Below are 21363 nucleotides of genomic sequence, written 5' to 3' on the forward strand. Positions count from 1 at the left end.
TCATCAAGATAAAAAGCTTCTGCACAGCCAAGGAAACAGTCAAGAAAATTACTACTTTTATCATCATCTCCTTTAATAGTGCCTCCCTCCATCATTTGTGTTCTTTCCTCTAGAACACCCATTAGAAAGATAAAACACTTGTCTCTTCCATTCTGCATGTGAATTAATTCATATTCCTTATTTTCTAAATCCTGTCTCTTGTGCTGCTGGATAATTTCTTTACACTTGTCTCTAAATCACTCATTATCTTTTAAATTTTGTCTAATCTCTTGTTTAACACATCTGTGCTGATGGTCAGTCATTCTCTGCCTCTGTGCTCTGCTATTGATCTTTACCGAGTGCCTTACCTTGGCTCCCGGCACTGCAGCTTCTGATGGGGCCAAGACAATGGGAGTCAGCAGCCCGAGATCTAAGATTAGGAGGAAGGAGATGTCTGGGTATTCAGTCCCTTCTCTCTTCCTGGGTATCATCGCACTTGCATTTTAATGGAGTTAATATTTTACTTCTTTCAGAAGCTTGGTTTTACTCTTCCATATGTGAAAGACACAAAAACACAAAGGGTGTTTTTCCTCAGACAAGAGTGAGTTGAATTCTTCAGAATCATGACCAATTCCCAAATAAACCAGGAAAAACAAAACATTTTTGCTTCACCTGAATACTGCCATGCCCATCATCACTGGGTGTTTTATGTGAGATTGCTTCAACAATGTTAAAGATAAATAAGCAAATCTTTTCCCCCTCTAAATAAGAGAGGCAGAGCAATTCTCTTTAGATGTAGCACATCTGGTAACAGAATGGACATTGTTGAATGAAGATGGGGCATCTGATTACAAGACAAATTTTTTTAAATGTTAGAGATTTGGCATAATGGATCCAAAGTGTTTAGAAAAGGAAAAAAATAAAGACTGCTGAAAAGTAAATTTATAAGCTAAAATGTTTTTTTCCTTGGTGACATAAAAGACAGATGCTAATCATAAAAATGCCTTGCTACTTTTCTATATAGTTTTATTACTTATTTATAGACAATTACTGCAATATTAATGACACATGAAAGGTAGAAAGATTGCAACTTAACTTCTAGATTTAAGAGGAAAGAACAGAAATTTAAAATGACATACTGCAAAGGAAACTGCTGCTTTAGCACAAAACTTCTTCACCCCATCTATATTTTACAAACTTTCCCTCACCATCTAAATGTAGTAAGTGTGAGAATGGGCACTGTCATCGTCCAGGCTCATATTAGGTTCCCTAGGAAGCTCCGTGGAACTGAAGCATGTGTACATCATTTCCAGAGTTGCTTTTCTCTCTCAATACTGGTCCTTGGAGTTAGTAGCTAGAAAGCTTAACCAACTCCCCCATCCTGCCCAAAGATCATCTCACAAATCCTAACCTGTAATAGTGTCACCAAAGTCCTTGAGACCAGAAATAACGAAGTCAACTTGCCCAAGGCACCTCTGACCAGCCTCCCATTCTTCAACTTTCCTTTTGAACTAACTGTGCTTTTAACCATCCTACAGTGACAGAAGTAAAATAGTAAGGACATCTAGTATGACAAATGTTGACCTTAATATGCATGCTTTCAGTTGTCAGGTCAAAGATGTTTTACTACATAAAGAAAATTATCTACAACACTTCAGTGCATATAAAACAGTTCAACTATTAAATTATAAAACATTGAAATCAAGAAAGACAACAAAATCTAGTGAGATCTGCTCTACAACAAAGAATTTAAAAACTACTAGTATTCGTGTGTTAGAGTTGGCAAATTAAGTTTGTTTCAGAAGTGCTAGATTTATCTAAAGAGAAACCTTAAATTCAGAGTATTATTGACTAATACAATAGTGTGCTACTTTTGATAAGATGGCATTTAAATGGAGGTTTGCTTCAAACCAAAGAAGGCATACATTGTGTGTTTCGAAGTGTTAAGGATGGGGCCAGTAGGAATATTTCTAAAACCAAACCCAAATTATTCTCATTTTAAATACATTGACTAGAGTATAACATCAAGGGAGAAATGTGAAACAGTACTCAGTGTTGCTTTAAGTTAGACAGGGAAACCATGAACAGATACATCTGTCTTGAAAAATATATAACTGAACTCAGCAAACTCAATACTTTTTATCAATTATTAAGGATACATATAAAGGGAATTTCTCTCCATACTTTCTTTCTCCTCTCTGCCATATAGCTTTAAAGGTTCTTTGTTCCTTCTGATTTATTGTCCTGTTTGTGCATTCTAGCCCCAGAGTCTAATAGTTAAGGGGACAACTAAAATTAAGGGACTAAGGAATAGTCTGTCAATCTTTGCCCTTTGGGTAGAAGGCTGCTATAAAGCAAATGAAAAATAAAGCATCATTAAGAATAAATTGTAGGTTTTGAGTATGCTCCTTTATTCTCAAAATGGTTTTTCTTTTTTGAGAATCATCTCTTTCCATTTGAATTGGCTTGTATTATAAGCTGATTGTGGCATTCTGTTTTCATCTGAGTCTGCCCAGATGTTCCTTCCATTTAAAGGAAAAATTTCTACTTCACATACAAAATTCTGTATTTTTAAGCCCTATCTGATGAGTTAGGTTTCAAAGTCCTAGTAAAGTTTTCAGAAACTTTTTTTTCCTTGACTCTACATTTTATTTTCTAATTTGAAGAGACTTTTGTGGATTTTTTGTTTGTTTGTTTTATTGAGCTGTGAAAATTATATTGCATTTTACCAGTCAGTTTAGTTTTACATTTCAAAGCAGGATCTTCATGTTAAAAACTGTAACCTGAATATTCAGCTTTAAAATGTGTTAATAGCTTTATTTTTACTCTTTGTTTCCATTGATTTATATTATTGATGGAAGTTTTAATAGTTTCTTTCCAATTATATTCAATTGATAAATGCAGAAAACCATATATAAATATGAATTAAATATCACAGTGAGCTGAGTAAACGATGAAAACACATTTATAATCATGCACAAAAAAACAGGAGAAAAGAAATAAAACCTAATCTTTCAACATCATTATTAAAAGCAATTTTAACCAAAATTTCATTAAATAATATTTCTAAGTTAAATCAAAATCAATGTAGTTAATGTATATATTTAATAAGGACCTCAAAAGAGAATAAAACTGAAAGGAACATTTTGTCTAACACACATAACATATTTTTGACGTATTTTTATGTTGGTCATAAGAATAAAGCAATTTTGTCAATATCATTTAGTCCCCTAGTTTCTGAATGTTCCTTGAAATATATAAGGAATTCTCAAACAGGCAAAGCAATTCATCAGAAAATACTTTCAGGTTTATACCAAAGATGTCAAAAACCTTGGGTATAAAGCTGAATTCTCAGAACAAGAAATATTAATGAACGACATTTAGAAAGAATATTTCAAAGACCCTTTTATGTTATTTCAAAATGGGCCTTTAAAATTGAAATAAACGCAAGTCTTAAATTGATGTATCAATAAACTGCTTTATTGTGGTGATCATTGTGCAATATATACAAATATGGAATCATTATGTTGTACATCAGAAACTAATATAATATGCCAATTATATCTTAATAAAAATATTAAATAAAATAAAGAAATAGACTGCTTTGATAATTGGAATCACAGTTATATTGAGGAACATATATAAGAGGAATTTTTTTTTTAAAGATTTTATTTATTTATTTCACAGAGAGAGAGACAGCCAGCAAGAGAGGGAATACAAGCAGGGGGAGTGGGAGAGGAAGAAGCAGGCTCCCAGCGGAGGAGCCTGATGCGGGGCTTGATCCCAGAACACCAGGATCACTCCCTGAGCTGAAGACAGACGCTTAACGACTGAGCCACCCAGGCACCCCAATAAGAGGAATTTCTTAATTGAACTGAACACAGATTAATAAAGGTAAATATAATCAATATTATATGTACTTTATAATGCAGTGCTTAGTGAATGTAATGTTATCATATATATACTATATATGTAATAAATGTAAAGTAATAAATAGGAGAAAGGGGAGTGAAGATAATAAATTCAGAATAATGTATTTTACATATGCTAGATATCTAAATGACAAGACCTCACTTTCTATGAATGTACCCAGATTCAAAATTTTTTAAAAATTGCCTTGATTTAAGTATTTAATAGTAGGACTCAGGAGCATTTCTAGTCAAAGATAAAGAATGGGGTACTTTACATATCAAATTTATGGGATGAAATAAATACCACCACATCAATGATAATGAAATATTTACTACTCTCTTACTATAATATTATTTTTATTACAATATGGTTTTTCTCTATAAACAACAGAAAGATCTTCAGAGTTACATGAAATTATGTAAGAAAAAAAGTTCATTAGTGTCTGAAGGTACATAACAAATGTTATATCTAACACTAGAACTAACCAATGTTCAAATACCGAAATATGCTCTAAATTGTGGTCACAACGAAAATTCAAATTAACAACAACCTAAGGGACACGATACAAAATTAACATTTATTTTTAAAAACCCAAGTGAACTTAACCCATTACATTAAAGAAGATATTAAATGTTAGTATTCTATGAGAATTAGCATGAAATATTCTTTGACTTGGGAATCAAGATAATTCAGTTTCCAAGTAAATCTCATTATATAATCTGTATAAGCTTTATGTCAGTCAGTGGCTCTCATTTCTTTGAGATATACATATCAATTCAAACCAATGTCATATAACCTGGGCAAAATCCTGGGTGAAGAACGAAATTGCCTGTTTCTCTCATCTTGTTTTGTGATCATTCCTTCATGTACTCATGGCATCAAACCAATAATGCAAGATTTGCAAGGAGCAGAAATTTTGTTCAACAATTACACTGCACTCAGTAAATAAACTTTAATTGTACATGCTTGTTCTTGAATCATCCATACCACTAAGGGTTTCTTATTCATCATTTTACTCCACATAGAATTCAGCCTTCAGTCTAACACTCTCTCATTGCCACTTTGTTCCATTGTCTGGCCTTTCTTTCCTTTTTTGTGTTTGTTTTTGATTTGCATACAAGAGCAGGAAAAATGAAAGTCCTCTCTTTCTCTTCGGTGGAGTAGTAGAGCCTTCTCTTTGATTGCCTTGGCCCCTGCCAAACATTACTTTCCACCCTATGTATCTCAACAAGGTCTTTTCCTTGATAGTGACAGTTCCTTCCTAGTAAGGATTTGATTGGTAACTGCTGGGATTAAATGTTCTCCCTACTGTGCATATATTTGTAATTATATGACCTAGAGTTACTCATACATCCATTGTTTCAATTGAGGGAAAAAAAATATTGGCAAACCATGGTAGAACAGAAGCCAGGTCTTGTCCACAAGGAGCCTTCCCTACAAAATAGAATGGTAGAAAGGAATTTGTCAGATGAGTTATTACAGGAATATCATTGGGATCAAAGTCAGAAATTGACAGAAGCTGTTCCACCCATATTTCAATATCCAAATATAAGGGAAAGGAAACCTCTTCAAGTGATCCCTAGAAGCTGATGGAAGGGAAGACCCCTGTGGTGGCAGGAAGGACTGGCCAAGGTACCTCAGCAAGAACAAGAGAATAATGAAGACTCTACCATAGCCCAGCCCCCTGCCACAGTAGGCCATCTTCCAGGATCTTGTCCTAGTATTCAGTGTCCTCTTTCCCCCCAGGCTTTTTTCTCTGTCCCCCATGCCACCAGGCTGAACTACTTTGCAGTGAACTTCTGAAAAACCACAGACTAATTTTTGTTAACCCTTGTAGTTCTGGCTTGTTTTATTTCCTTAACAGTTATTTCCTGACTCCTCTAGGCAGTTTGAGTATCTCCATTCCTAGAGCCTTGAGTATATATTAGCTGTCTCTGTTTTTATGCTCCATTATAAGCTCCTAGCACCAATCATCATTCCTTTTCTATAGGAGGTGATCAGAAACGCCTGGTAGATTCATGAGGGAATCAACAGAGCATTATCGTTCTATTTAAACCATAGATTGACACAAGATTTTAAAAGTTAAAAGAACATGGTTAAGAAACACTTGGTCACTATGATAAATTGTGCTATCTTAAGGAGACACGTTCTTTTTTAGAACACATGTTAAAACTTATAAAAACTAGCTGTGACTTTTACGAGTATAGTGATTCCAGCATTAACTTTTACTGATTCAAATGCTGTTATAAAATTTAAAAACAGGCCTAATCCTCAGTTACCCGGTGCAAATTGTCAGGCCATCAGTTTTCACCATACTGCAATTTAAGAGTGTAGTTTTGTTGTGAAGAGGCTCTGAGGTCAAATTATAAGTCACTTTACAAGAATTATATTCTCACTGTGACTGGAAATATTTCTTAGGGGGAACATAGTTTAAACTCAAACAATTTTTAGCTACAAAGTGTTATCTATCAATCAAAGGAAACTGAGCATTGTTTTTAGGCTCTGAATGACCCAGAGGAGGACAAGTGCAAAGGGGAGCTACAAAGATTCTCGTATGTGCAAATTTGAGTTTCTATTTGAAGAGAAACTGATTAATTTATATTTTCATAATAAAGGATAAAGAATTAAGAGTGTTATCCCAGCCATATTTATTGACACATGACCTTTTCTTTCAAATTACTCTGGCTCATGCATATTATCACCATAACTTTTATGTTTTAGTGTGATTATCCACTGGCAGTTTTTAAAGCTTTTCCAGTGCCAAGATGGAAAGAGACAGCACACAGGGAATTTACAGGAGGTAAAGGTCTCTTTAAATACTTTTAGGCTTCTTCAATATGCACCGATTTAAGAATTGGATGACATAAGGCCATTATTTTCTTCTTTCCATACCTTAATGGCAATTATCACCAACCAACCAAACCCCACAACCCGTATATCATATCCCATTTCTCTCATGTGCTAGTGATATTACGTAAGTCTGTGCATCACTTTCCACCTGTATGTCACCCCAGTTCACCACAGGTGAAGGTCTTACTGATGCTACAGTATCCCAGGGACAGTCACATCCTATTTGCCACCAGCAATGGGACCCTGTTGGCATTTACCTGGTGTGTGATTTAATTCCATTATTGTGTCCCAAGGTGTTACTTTCGGTACTGTCTTAATTGTGCTTCTCCTCACCCCAAGTCGACCCTAAAACAAAGATTTGAGTTCAAGTAGTTTATTGGAAGGTGAGTCTACATACCATTTGTAGGGTAGTGGGAAAATGAGGCAAAGAAGAAAAGAAAGTCGATTAAGATATTTTTTATTGTGGTCAGCTGAAGCCTGGTCTCATACACAGTGATGGCCTCATATCTCAAACTCATTCACTGAGGCAGCAGTATTTATCTACCAACTCCCACTAGTCCTTGTTTGAAGGTTGTTATGGGAGACCAGAAGGCAGGCATTAATTATGTGCCATTCCAGTTGGCATGGCCAAGTAGAGCAGCTAGAAAAATTTCTCTGGCAAAGAAATAACACATGTTAACAATTAGAAGTAAGGTTTATGTATCATGCTTGTTCTAGAAGCAAGATTGAGGAGAAATCACTTCTCATTTTATGTAACTCAAAAATATCAAGAGCAGATGAGTAGAAGACTGCTACAATGGAAAGATCATTAATCCGCTACCCAGTTTCTAGACCTAAGCCATTTCTCATTCCCAGGTGAAAGGGATGTTGAGTGCTGTTAAGGAAAGACCCTATAACACGATGGCGGGTGTAGTAGGTATTCTTACTATTCCTAGTATTCCTAGTCTGTCCCCAGAGGGATCCATGACATATATCCATGTAACTCTACGTGCAAGGAAGGAGAATACTGAGATTCCTCAAGACTGTTGGACAAAGAGTTGAGTTGTGGCTGATACTGATGACCATTTTATGGTGTAGGAGGTACAACAGACAGCATCACCACGGACCCCACTGGTTTTACTAAACTTATCACCCAAAAGCTGCCAGGCTGGTAAAATTTTGAAATGGCCTCTTAAATGCCCAGCTGAGGCTTCAGCCTGAGGATGCTGCCCTGAGTGGTTGGGGGTTGGGATATTATTCTTTAAGATGTAGTATATATGTTAAACCAAAAGCCATTATATGGTGATATTTTCTCAAAAACTGGAAATGCGTGAGGCTGAGTCCCAGGCAAGGGAGTACAGGTGGACTCTCATATCATCACTCCTACTGACCCACTTGAGGAATGTGTGCTTAACTCTGCCACAACTTTAGGCTTTGTAGGATTAGAGATACTGGTCTAGGGAGGGGTGGGGGATGGAATGCTTCTATCAGGAGACACAGCAAAGTTTTGTTATTAAACCTATAGCTGTAGTTGCCACCTGGATATTTTGGATTCCTAATACCAAAAGACAAGCAGGCAAAGAGTTACTACAGTGGTGGTGGTGGGGTGGGGGCGGTAATGGGACCTGATTATCATGAAGAGGTAAAGCTGCCACTAGTAATAGAGGCAGGAAAAAGTAAGTTTGAAATTTAGATGGTTCTGTTATATGTCTCTTGCTGTTTTGTCATCCCCAGTGACAACCATGAGTGGAAAACAAACCATACACAGTTATCACATTGGTGAGGAAAGAACAGCATTGTGATGCTAGATTGATATAAAGAATGTTAAGAGACTGAGAAAAAAAAGTTTCCAAACTCACTTGAAATGTAAAAAACCTTAATTGTTATCCTTATTATATTCAGTATCCATTATCATTGTCGAATATGATTTTTTAAATTAGAAAATGGGTTATGGATAATGTACAGTTAAAAAAGAGATGAAATTGTATATATAAAATCTACTTTTCTTTAATACCAGAGCATGTTTGAAAAGCTACAGCGTAATAAGACTTCAGCTGAAAATTGAGACAGTTAAGCTATTTGTCAGAGAACATCTATTTCTAATTTCAAAGATTATCAAAATCAATTGAGAAACTCGGGTTTTCCTCAGCCTCTCATTCCACTTCAGAGCACTCATATTGAAGCCCACAGGGGTTGGACAATCATGGCAAGCCAGCTATCATGCAGCATCATTTTAAAGCCTGTTGGCTTATTATGTAGTCATTAAGAAGATTGATTTTTTTTCTAAAGTAATTTTCAAATTTCCGATTAAACCTGTCCATGGATTTATTTAAAAAGTTGTGGGACATATCAGTGATGTAGGATAGAGTAAATTGAGCCCAAGCTGAAACCTCACTGAAACCACTATGTGATATTTTAAAACACTTGATTTAATTTGCTCCTCTGAGGGAGTAATTTTTTTGAGATATTCATTTTTGTTTTGCTTCCATGGCTATGCTGACACCTGCCAGTGTCCCTGCTGATGTCTTCTCCATCTTTTCCCATCCTGTTTTGGGCCTCAGGATACTGAGCCCAGGAGGAGGGATCAGTGATTCCCTTGCTCACAGCCTTTGGCTTCAGCCAATGGGACAACACCAGGAGATTGGAAAGAGTGGGGAGAATAATGTCAAGATATGCATTCTTCCATATTCAGCACCTGGCTGTCTGTGGTCTGCTGAGAGGCCACCTTCTCTATACAGCTTTTTTCTCTGGGATCCGATCACTGCTACCTCCCCTGGCCTCTGTCAAGCTTGGGCTGGCAAAGGCCCTCTGTGGTTAGTTGCACAGGCATGGTGCTTCACTCCATGATGCTTTCTCTAAACCATGCTCTCACCATGGTAAAGTCCTTTGACTAAAAACTCTCCTTCATGACCAAACTTGAGTGTACATGTGTTTCTTACCAGGACCCTGACTGATATAATTACTCTAAGTATATTTCTCTTCCCTACAACAAAAAGCTAGAAAAGTTATAAAAGGCAGTAATTACTTTAGAATTCATGACTTATAATTGCTACACTTAATTTCCTTAGACACACACTCCTGTGCTTGTGAATCCAAGATGGATGACTGAAGTTCTCCCTTTACAGACAGAACACCTTTCTTCCTAGTTTCTCAGATCAGTTTTATGATCAGTTTACCTTGAGCTCCTTTCTTGGGCTTCTCTCCTCCAATTCTCTGCTTCCTCTAAGTGAACCAAGGATCTATACCGTATCTTCCCATTATATCAGCCCCCTCTCCAACTAAAGCCTAGAATAACAAAGACTCTCAGTTTGGAAATATATTAAGTAGTTTTCAAGTCCTTCCTTTAACCAATGTCCAAATGAACATGATCAGTTACCTACTGGACATTTCTACCATGTTATCAAGCACCTCTGTTTTATCAAGCACCTCCAATATTGTCTTTATTTTCTATTTGGTTTGCTACTTTTCTTGTATAATAAATGGTAGCATCATCCTTACCAAACTAGAAACTGTGTTCATCCTCAACTTTTCATTTTTTCTTTCTCTGACATCAAGTAATAATGCTTATTATAATGATAGTACCAAGCATGTATTAATTACCCTTTATATCCAGGCTCTAAAATCAGTATTCCACGTAAATTATTTTATGTAACATTTACAATAATAGCTAATATTTATTGGGAAATTATATTTATCAGATACCATGCTGAGTTTAATTTGTATTAGTTCAATCTTCATAGCATCATTGTGATGTTAAATATTACCTTTGTTTTACCAGATGATAGTGAAGCACAGTAAGTTATATAATTTCCCAAAGTTACACACATCATAGCTGATATGACCTGAATGCAGGTAGTTTGAAAGTTCAAAAGCATGCTCTTAACCACTCCTTATTTTTTTCTTCTCTAACTCCATATAGGAGAACTACTATCCCAGTCTCACAGATGGGAGAATGGATTTCCAAAGATGCTTAATACATTCATCCAAGATTATACAGCCAGCTGGAGATGAACATAGGTACAAGACACATTTTTTTCTTTCAAAATTCCCAGAAACATAACTTTCATTAGAATTTGTAATAGGTTTTACAGAAAAATGTTCCTCTAAAATGTCCCCCAAACCTCAGCATTTGAGCAAATCTGGATTGAAAAATTGTGGGAATTCACAGTGCCTGGATAGACAAAATCTGACTTGTATATGCCTCCCTGGATGAGACTAATTGAAAAGCAAGGGAGGAGCGCCCTGAACCCCGGGCCTCCTTTAAAGTTTCTTGGCTGAAAACGGCCAGATTCTTACTGCAGCTCCAGATTCTCATCCAGGGAGTAGATGTTTAAAATACAGGCACCTGTAGTGGTCACGTACTTCATGAACTCCTTACCTTGCACGTGGTGCATTGATTAAACTCACAATAAAAGCGGAGACACAGCTTGGCTCCAGGCCTTTTGCCACTAGAGCATCTGGTCCCAGGGCCCTCTCCTTTCTCCTACTAAGATGTCTGGAGTAATCTTTTCTTTCTTTCTTTTTTTTTTTTTTTTTAAGATTTTATTTATTTATTTGAAAGAGAGAACAAGCGGGGAGGAGGGGCAGAGGGAGAGGGAGAAGCAGGCTTCCCCTGAGCCAGGAGCCTGATGCCTGGCTCAATCCCACCCTGGGATCATGACCCAAGCCGAAGGCAGCTGCTTAACCAGCTGAGCCACCCAGGCGTACCTGGAGTAACCTTTTCATTCTCTGTCTCAGGGTTTGCTGGCCAAACCCAACAAAACATTTATGGACCATTTAAAAAAATTTTTTTAGATTTATTTGGGAGAAAGAGCGAGAATGCATGCCCACGAGTGGGGGTAGGGGCATAGGAGGGAGAGAGGAAGCGGACTCCCCACTGAACATGGAGCCCGACTCTGGGCTCCATCTCACGACCCTGAGATCATGCCTGAGCCAAAACCAAGAGTCAGTTGCTTAATTGACTGAGCCACCCAGGTGCCCCTGGACCATTTTTTTAATAAAAATTGTGTGTACAATTATGTTCTAAAAACACTAGTACTTCGTTACCCTGCCAGCAAGAGTGAGGATTACAGCTTATGCTGTCTCACAGCAAAGCCCAGCTCCTTCATCTGCTCTGTTATTATCAAATATAGAAAACAACTCTTTAAATTTCCCTATTTCCTCTCTATTTCCGTCACTACTGCCTCACCATTCCTTTTCTTGACTTACTTCAACAAGTTAGTAATGTTCTTCCTCCTTTCTTCCTCATTCCTCCCAATTAAAGGGAAAGAATATTTGTAAATCAAATATTTGATTTGATAAGGGGCTAGTATCCAAAATATAAAAGAACCCTTACAACTCAACAATAAAAGACAAATGACCCAATTACATCATGGACATAAGATTTGAAGAGACATTTCTTTGAAGAAGAAATAAAAATGGCCAATAAGCACATGAATATATAATCAACATCACTGGTTTATTGGGGATATGCAAATCAAAGCCACAACGAGATATCATTTCACACTCGCTAAGATGATTATATTCAAAAGGATGGAAAATAACAACTGTTAGCAATAATTTGGAAATATTGGAATCTTCATGCATTGCTGGTGGGAATGTAAAATGGTGCAAGTTGCCTTGGAAACAGTCTGTCATCTTTTCAAAAACTTAAAACTAAAGTTACCAATTATCCAGCAATTCCACTTCTCAGTATAGACCCAAGAGACCTGAAAATACATGGTCACAAATGTTTATAGCAGCATTATTCATAATAGTCAAAAAGCAGAAACAACCCAAATGACCATTCATTAATGAATGGATAAACAAAATGTGATGTATCCGTGCAATGGGATATTTCAGCCATAGTAGGAATGAAGTACAACTTGGATAAACCTTAAAAACATAATTCTAAGCAAAATAAGCCATTCATATAAGGATGCATATTGTAGGATTCTGTTTATATAAAATGTCCAAAATAGGCAAATCCATAGAGTCAAAAATAGATTAGTGATGGCTGCGTGCCAAGAGGAGGAAAAAATGGGAAGTGACTGGTAATGGTTATGGGGTTTCTTGTAGGCCAAGTCTTTCACAACTCTTAGGTTGTCTTTCACAACTCTTAGGTTATTTTACCTATATCATATAAGTCAAGGTAGACTTGGAATAAACCATGGAAAATCTCAGTACCCTAATACAATCAAAGTTAATTTCTCATGAATGCTGTAACAAATATCTCATATTTAATATCATTTACTAGAAAGAATCAACTTGTCAATACTGGTGATATGTTAACTGTATCACACAGATAATAAAAGGAAAGACAGAGTTGCTTTAACCTCCCTTCCATTGATAGCATCTTTAGTAAAATATATTTTCACAATATAGGCTATATTTTGTCATTTGTTTTTTTCTTAAAAAAAAATCCTTTAACTAACTTATTAAATTTGAAAGAAGCCCTGAAAATTCATTGCTCTTTAATGACCTATAAAGGCATTTGTCTTCCTAGTTTAAACATGCTTTATGCCCAATTAAAAATAAAATAAGCATGTCTCATGTGAATTTTCATATCATTTTATGACTATAAGAAATAAAATTAAATTTTGTAGTCAACAGCCTGATAATTTTTGTAGTTTAGTAATAAAAGCTTAGATGTAATGAAAATATGTAGTGATTTACCTTGTAAATAATCAAATGATCCAGTCCATTAAAATAATTTAAGGACATAATATTTTAGTATAAAGTAATTCATATTTTGTTACTCTGAATAAACTAGTCAATTAAGACATTACTTCTTAAACTTTAAAAAGTATTCAAAAAGTTCTTAGTAGTAGCTCAAATTTTAAAATTGCTATATTTCAATAAAATTTGGTAAATAATGAGACAGAATTTGAAAGTTAAGTAACACTTTCTATAACAGTAGGACCAGTCTTTTGGGTAGACAAAATAAGGATTGGCCTATATGATATAATTTGAGGGTGTCTATCCAAAGACACTCCTACTTGCTATTCTGTTTTACATTCCAGTTAAAGATTCAGTCACACAACAAATATTTATTATCGACTATGTATCACACTTTGTTCAAAGACTTGAGAATTCAACAGATAACGAAAACAAAGACCCTGTCCATTTTTTGGAAACTTTATTCATTGTCACTTTGATAAGATTTGCCATGTTTGTGTGTGTGTGTGTGTGTGTGTGTGTGTGTTGTGAATTTATTATCTCATTTGAGAAAAAAATAAGTCCAAGCTGAGATGATTAATAAGGGAAAAACAAACCCTGTCATTTGTGTGCTGGACAGTTTTTATTTGCTCAACTAGAAACACTATCTTCACCCTACTCTGTATTCTGGAAGACTGGATTTGTCAACAAGCTCCCTTGTTGTAAGACATCCGATTCAATTGGGTAAGACCCAGTGGGAGGTTAGATGAAGGGAGGAAAATAGAGTCTGAATGTTTTCTCCCTGGCTTCCTTCCTGTGGGGTGACATGGGTTGATGGAGTCCCTTGACTAGATCTCAGTACCTGTCAAGAATTCCTCTCAAAACAGCCCTTTTTGTCCTTTCCACTTCTGTCCTAAGGGTGGTATTAGTGCCAGGATTCACTAGGCCTAATGTATAGCACTATTTCTTGTGGTTTCCCTATATTTCATCCACACACTTAAAAAAAAAAAACAAGTCATTTATTATACATTCCTCAAATTACCCAATTTTATTTTTTAAAGATTTATTTTTTCCAGACAGAGAGGGAAAGAGAGTGGAGGGAAGGGGCTCCTGGGTGGCTCATTCATTGGGCATCTGCCTTTGGCTCAGGGCGTGATCCCGGCAGTCTGGGATCGAGCCCCACATCAGACTCCTTGGTGGGGAGCCTGCTTCTTCCTCTCCCACTCCCCTGCTTGTGTTCCCTCTCTCACTGGTTGTCTCTCTCTCTGTCAAATAAATAAATAAAATCTTTAAAAAAAAAAAAAGAGAGAGAGTGGAAGGGAGAAGAGGAAGAAAGGGAGAAGGAGAGAGAATCTCAAGCAGACAATACCCTCTTTTGCCCCCACCCTGGCTGAGTGCAGAGCCTGACAATGGGGCTCAATTTCACCACCCTGAGATCATGACCTGAGCCAAAATCCAGAGTCTGACACCCAACTGACTGAGCCACCCAGGCACCCTCCTCAAATTACCCAATTTGAAGGTATCATTTTTTTTCCCCTGCTAGGCCCCTGACTAGCTCAGTCATTTATCTTCTGAAAAACTTCAGTAGTTTGGGACCAAGTATTCAGCACATACAATTAATCTTTCATAAGGAGACCTAATTTTAAAATGACATTTTACTGTAATTGTTTTATATTTCAGAGAAAACACTCTGCACTATCCTTAAAAATTTGGGTCCTTGTTCTCTAGTCCATTATAACTTATGGTCTTTATTTAAAGGGGGAAAAAGTTTGGGAAATAAAACACAACATTTCAAAATTAGCTAAAATCTTCTATTATCTGATTGTAAATACATATTAAAATAATTTTTTTCTTACAATAAATTAGTTTTCAAAATTTAATGCCTGGTTCTGGCTACTATGGAGCAGCTAGGAACAGGTTTAAACTCCCATTGTGAATATAATAAAAACTGGAAAAAAACTTCTAAATTTAAAAAACAACAATTTGCAGTCAATGAAGAGCTATCACATAGGGCTACCTCTGATCTTTGAGCAAAGGGAAGGTAAGGTGAGCCCCACATTCACTGGCTTTCTGACTGAGGGATTTTCCACACAAAAATTCAGGAAAACAGAGCCCAACTAGAGAGTACAGTCTCACTGGGTGAAAAGAAAACAAACATCAGAGTTCAGAGTTGGATAGTAAGTTGGGATTTGAGGATCAGAGTACATCACTAAGCCCCAAAAATCTGTATAAAAATTTCCCCCTAATCTTTGGCCAACGGATTAGCTTTGCATGTAGAGTAAGAAGCACTGGGAGGTCTAGCAGAAAATAGCTGGGGGTGAGTAGAGATGTTGGAAGCTGCCAGAACTGTGCCTTATCAGGACAAAAAACTAGGAGGAAGAAGAAAGCCAACGTATATATTCAAGATGTAAAATAGTCAATAGACTCAGACCCAGAGATAACTAAAGAAATGAAGTTGAAGAAAAAGACTGCAAAATAACTGTGATTAATATATTAAAGATAAGGGGAAAATGAGGAAATGAGTGGAAAATTAATGATTTCTATAGAACTTTAGAATCTATGAAATAATGAATTTTAGGACAACAGAACAGCAAAACATAGTGTCTAGAATTAATTACATTGAAGAGTTTGAGCAGCATACTAAGCAAGGGAGAAGACAAAATTAGCGAACATGGAGATAAAACTTGTACATAAAACCCAAGAAAAGTAGTTCCTGCTCTGCATCCCGCATTTCTGCAAAGTGAGGGTTCTTTAAGGGTTCTTACCGGTTTGCTGCTCAGCTTCTGTTGCAGATAAGCTAGTTTCATCCAGGATTCCCTGTATTTGCCTGTCTCTTGAGATTTTGCATGGTGGTTTGCCCTGCAACCTCAGTGCTCTGATAAACCCAAGATAAATCATGATTTTCAGTTTTTTTCAGCATTTTTCTTGTTGCAAGAATCTGAGTGACGACTTCTAAGTTCCTTACATGTCAGAGTTCTGCATACATTTTAAAATAAACTTTTTATTTTAGAATTTTTACATACAGTTTTCAGAGTTTATCTGTTAATTCAAAACTAGCATGTCCCCTAATATCAGATAAAGTGACATTTTTCAGAATGTCCCTTTTTGGTTTTCTTTTCTCCCCCTGCCCTCTCTCTCTTTTTTGTTTTTTTGTTTACAGATCAGTTTCCTCCAAAGGAAATGCTGTATTTGTGCTTGTTTCTTGCATATCTCAGCTGCAATTTGGGAGAGACATGACAATCTTCTCAATAATGGCGTTGAGTCAACTAGTTTATGCATATATATATATATATATATATATATATTTTTTTTTTTAAAGAACCTAGACCCAGGTGCCTGGGTGGCTCAGTCAGTTAAACATCTGCCTTTGGTTGAGGTCATGATCCTAGGATCCTGGGATTGAGTCCTGAATCAGGCTCCCTGCTCAATGGGGAGTCTCCTTCTCCCTCTACCCTTCCACCCTGCTTGTGATCACTTTTTCTCTCTCTCTCAAATAAATAAATAGAATCTTAAAAAAAAAAAAAAGAACCTAGACTCTTATCTTACACCACATACAAAATTATTTCAAGGTTGGTCACAGATTTAAATCTAAAAGCTAAAAACAACCAAACCTCTACAAGATACAGAGTTGAATATATGCGTGCAGTAAACCATAAAACTATTGACATTTGTTAAAATTAAGAACTTCTGTTTATTAAAATAAATTATTAAGAGAATGAAAGGTAAGCCAAAACTGAGAGAAAATATTCTCAATACATATATATCAACAGGCACACATCCAGACTTCCTAAAGAACCCCTAATATTAAATGAGAAAAAGAACATTCAATCATTAATGAATAAGAATTAAAGACTTCCTAAGAGAGAGTATCAAAAGAACCAATAAGTACACAAAAAGTCCCAAAATATTAGTTATCAGAAAAATGTAAATTAAAACCACTCCACATCCAACAGAGTAGCTTAAATGAAAGACCAAAAGAGGATAGGTGAGGATGTGGAGTAACTGGAACTTTTACTGCTATCACCAATTTGGAAAAATATTTGCCTTTTCTACAAATGCTAAACATACTCCTTGAGCTACCAATTAATGCACAGTAATGAAAAATAACTTATTTCCGACACACGACATGCATGAATCTGACAGACCTAATGTTGAGTGAAAGAAGCCAGATGCAAAAGAACACTCGATGTATGACCCCAGTGATGAGGTTCAAAATGTAACAAAACTAATGTAGTGATCAAGATCAGAGTATGGTGTGTTTGGTGGTGGTGGTGGCAAGGAATACTGGGGGTATGGGCACAACGGAATGTTCAGGGAGGTCTAGAATGTTCCATATCCTGATTAGGGTAGTGGTTAAATGGGTAAATCAACATGTAAAAATTTAAGCTGTGTATTTAAGATTTGAGCCCTTTATTTTGTGTAAGTTAGAGCTCAATTTTTTTTTAAAGAGACACATTCTCCTTTCCCATGCAAATGAAATCCATATAAGGTTGAAATCTTTCCTCCCCACACAATGTTTAGTGCTGCTGCAGACAAAATAGAAACATTATCTTCAAAATAGAGTACAAATTTTCCTTTAAAATTTAATCGCTAATGTATTTTTCATGATAATAATGTTAAGCTTCCTTTTAATTGTTCATGTTATAAAAAACTGAAGCAGCCCATTGCCAAGTATATACAGAACCATTTACGTTTTTGTCAAATACTGAGAACTGGGTGTGATACTAATCCGAGATTTAAAGCAAACATATTTTTAGGATTGAGTAAAGTTTTCTGTTGGATATTGTCCCAAAAAGAAAACATCTCTTTCAGCAGTCCCCTCATTGTCTAGTGAGGAGTTCTGCAATGAAGAACTAAGCACCATACGTACCCAGTTAACTTTTTATATACAGTTTTCCTTAGGTTTGCACAGTATTTGCTTAGTAACAGTTAGTTAATTCCAGTTAAACCAGTAAGCAACAAACCAAGAATCTAGAAATGTTGGACAGGGGACTGTTTACCCTAATTTAACAGAAACATGACCCGTGTATGAATTAAAATAGTGTAAACAGAAATATTGTCCATATATGATATTAAGTAGCTTTTGGGAACATTTTGTATTAATGATAGACCAGCCATTTGGGAGGATTATAACACAAAGATCGGAGATTAGGAATCTGGCACCAACACTATTTAATTACGGGGTCTTGGCTGAAGCTCTGGGTTTCGACTTCCTCATACATATAAAATGAAGGGTTATTTCTAAAGTTCTTCTATTGCCTAAGAGAAAGTTCCATAATAATTTTTAATACACTGTATCATGACTTTCTACATTAATAGTCACTTATAAATGCAGACTTATTAGGAATTTAATCATTTTTCCATTTTATATATAGATCAGTGCTTTGCTAACTTTGAGAAAAAGAGAGCCATTTTGTTATGGGTGGCAGTACAATTTTAAGAAAACTTCATAGCATGCACGAGACTCCTCCATTCTTTCTCCCCTTTTCTTGCGTTGTAGAGTGAAAGTATTGCAAAAATACTCACCTGAATCAGTAATTTCCTCTCAGTCCTATACCAAAAGTAATACCGAGTAAAGCCATGAATGCCTTGTTAGGTAATCAGGTCCAGCCGTCCAAGCATAAAAGATACAATAAATAGACCAACAAACTGTTAAATATTTTCTACCTTTGTAAAAACAAACACAGCTTTACAACACTTTTTTAAAAAAAAGATTTTATTTATTTATTTGACAGAGATAGAGATAGCCAGCAAGAGAGGGAACACAAGCAGGGGAGTGGGAGAGGAAGAAGCAGGCTCCCAGCGGAGGAGCCAGATGTGGGGCTCAATCCCAGAACGCCGGGATCACGCCCTGAGCCGAAGGCAGACGCTTAACGACTGAGCCACCCAGGCGCCCCTACAACAATTTTTTTAATGTAAGTAAAGGAACATTAAGATGGATAGCATAATTTCAAAATTAATTTCATTTTTCATCAAAACCATTGTGGAGCAAGGCCACTTAGGCAGTGAAGGGGAAATTTTTTTGAAGGCTTTTCAGGCTTCCCTTTACCCCACCCAGTCCAGGCCTAGAACCCTGACCACTTGGTGATCCCAGACTCCACCTCCTGGGTTCTTCCTTAAAAAGTCCTGCAAGAAGCCCAAAACTAAAAGACCATGTTCTACTTGAGACTTTTCAGAGTTTTCTTTGTTCTACAACGTAATGTAGTAATGGCAGGAATTGGTTCTGTCCTGTCTCCAGCTCTCTCCCCTCTACCACCCACTCCTCTTCCCTGTTCCTCCTCCCCAAGGGCACTCCACACTCGCGCCTACAGTGCCCAAAGGACACCCTCACATCCAAGATCCATGGACATTCCTGCTAACAGTTGTCTCATCACCCCTGGGGTGTAGGGAGGTATATAGTGGGCTGAAAAGCGGGCTCAGGGTTTGTGGAACAGACACAGCCAGAATCCTAAGTACCCGTGGAATGGTCTAGAAGGTGGAACATGGTCTCTGGATGACCACATGCCCTTAGCCCTACCTGGAGTGACACGGCCAAGGACAGCTCCAGCAGCTGCTGGGGTAGAGACCTCTGTTGAACAAGTCTAAGAAATATATTGGTCACAATGCTACCGGAGGGACAGAATTTAGGACGTTCAGCATGTAGGGCAGTTAACTGTGTTCGTTTTTATTTTATTATTATTTTCCCCTTCCTTCTAGAAATTCCCTTTATCTTAAGGAAAGTGATGTCACCTAAGGGAAAGGCAAAAAGCAAGGATGGGAAGAACAGTCTCCTCAACAGGATACTATCAGAGGATTTTTGATTTTAAAAGATGATACTCACTTAGAAAAATGAATCTTTCATTGGTGGAGATCACGGTATTAGAGCAAAACTTGTTAAAGAGATTGTTTGGACCAATGTAGTTTATCTTTCCCTACCTAAATTTAAATGAGGGAAATACTACAATCACAGTGTTGCATTTTGGAAAATATGATAAAGATAAAGAGGGTTGTGGAGATTTTTTTTAAAACCTAGGAACATTAAAAGTACTATCACATTGTGTAAATCATGTTAGTGATGGAGGGGAGACTGGAAAGGAGGAATAGAAGATATATAAAAATAATCTATACCATTTCTAGTAAATAATAAACAGAGAAAATGATAATTATCATTATAATTTCTTCAGTATAAAAAATGAAATACTAGGGGCGCCTGGGTGGCACAGCGGTTAAGCGTGTGCCTTCGGCTCTGGCATGATCCCAGCGTTATGGGATCGAGCCCCGCATCAGGCTCCTCCGCTATGAGCCTGCTTCTTCCTCTCCCACTCCCCCTGCTTGTGTTCCCTCTCTCGCTGGCTGTCTCTATCTGTGTTAAATAAATAAATAAAATCTTTAAAAAAAAAAAAAAAGAAATACTAGCTGTCTCCTCCATTAAAAAATTAGTTTTTTTCAAATTCTTTATAATCATTTCTATATTGTCTATTCCAGATTTTCATTTTCCTACTTTACAGCCTAGGAATAGAGGTGCAATTAATGACTCCATTCTTTCACTAATATGAGAGTATAATTATTTCATTGGAAATCACTACTATGTATTATTTTGTACTTTATTTCTTCCATAACTTTGTTCATATATTAGCCTCACACAGTGCCTACCCTGTAAGATAAGGAATGATCAGGAGAGATTTAATGCAGAAATAACTATGGTATATGATATCCCTACTTATTCATTTATGCTTATATAACTTCAGAGGTGCTCAAAGGGTTCCACAAATATGGAGTCATTAAAGCTTAGTACCCCTGTGAGGTGCACTTGGTTATTTTCATTAAAGGTTATTATTATTCCTACAGATCAAGTTTCCCCCCGAGTGCTGAATGGCTCTTGCAGAAAGTGTTGGCTTTTTAATATTCTGAATCTGAGAATCACATTTCTGGTTTATAAAATTAGCTCATTTTTCCTTGTCTCTTGTGAGTTACCAGCAGCCCTCAGCCACTTCAGGTAACGTAGCAGAAATAGTGCTCACCCAGTTT

General features: G+C 36.5%; 1 long non-coding RNA gene across 5 annotated transcripts in view; it reads left to right on the forward strand.

The window, feature by feature from the left end:
* LOC123789233 (uncharacterized) overlaps positions 1-21363 on the forward strand; it is a 62107-nt gene that overhangs the window by 12687 nt on the left and 28057 nt on the right. For 4 of the 5 annotated variants that reach the window (XR_015723975.1, XR_015723977.1, XR_015723979.1 and 1 more), the window contains 2 exons: positions 3667-3873; positions 10640-10737. This is a non-coding gene — a long non-coding RNA (uncharacterized LOC123789233). Of the gene's footprint in view, positions 1-3666; positions 3874-10639; positions 10738-19091; positions 19272-21363 lie in introns of all 5 variants that reach the window. The other variant, XR_015723978.1, reaches the window with a different exon arrangement.

This window comes from Ursus americanus, chromosome 3, assembly GCF_024610735.1.
Source record: "Ursus americanus isolate L20-20 chromosome 3, mUrsAme1.1.p, whole genome shotgun sequence".
NCBI classification, from domain to species: domain Eukaryota; kingdom Metazoa; phylum Chordata; class Mammalia; order Carnivora; family Ursidae; genus Ursus; species Ursus americanus.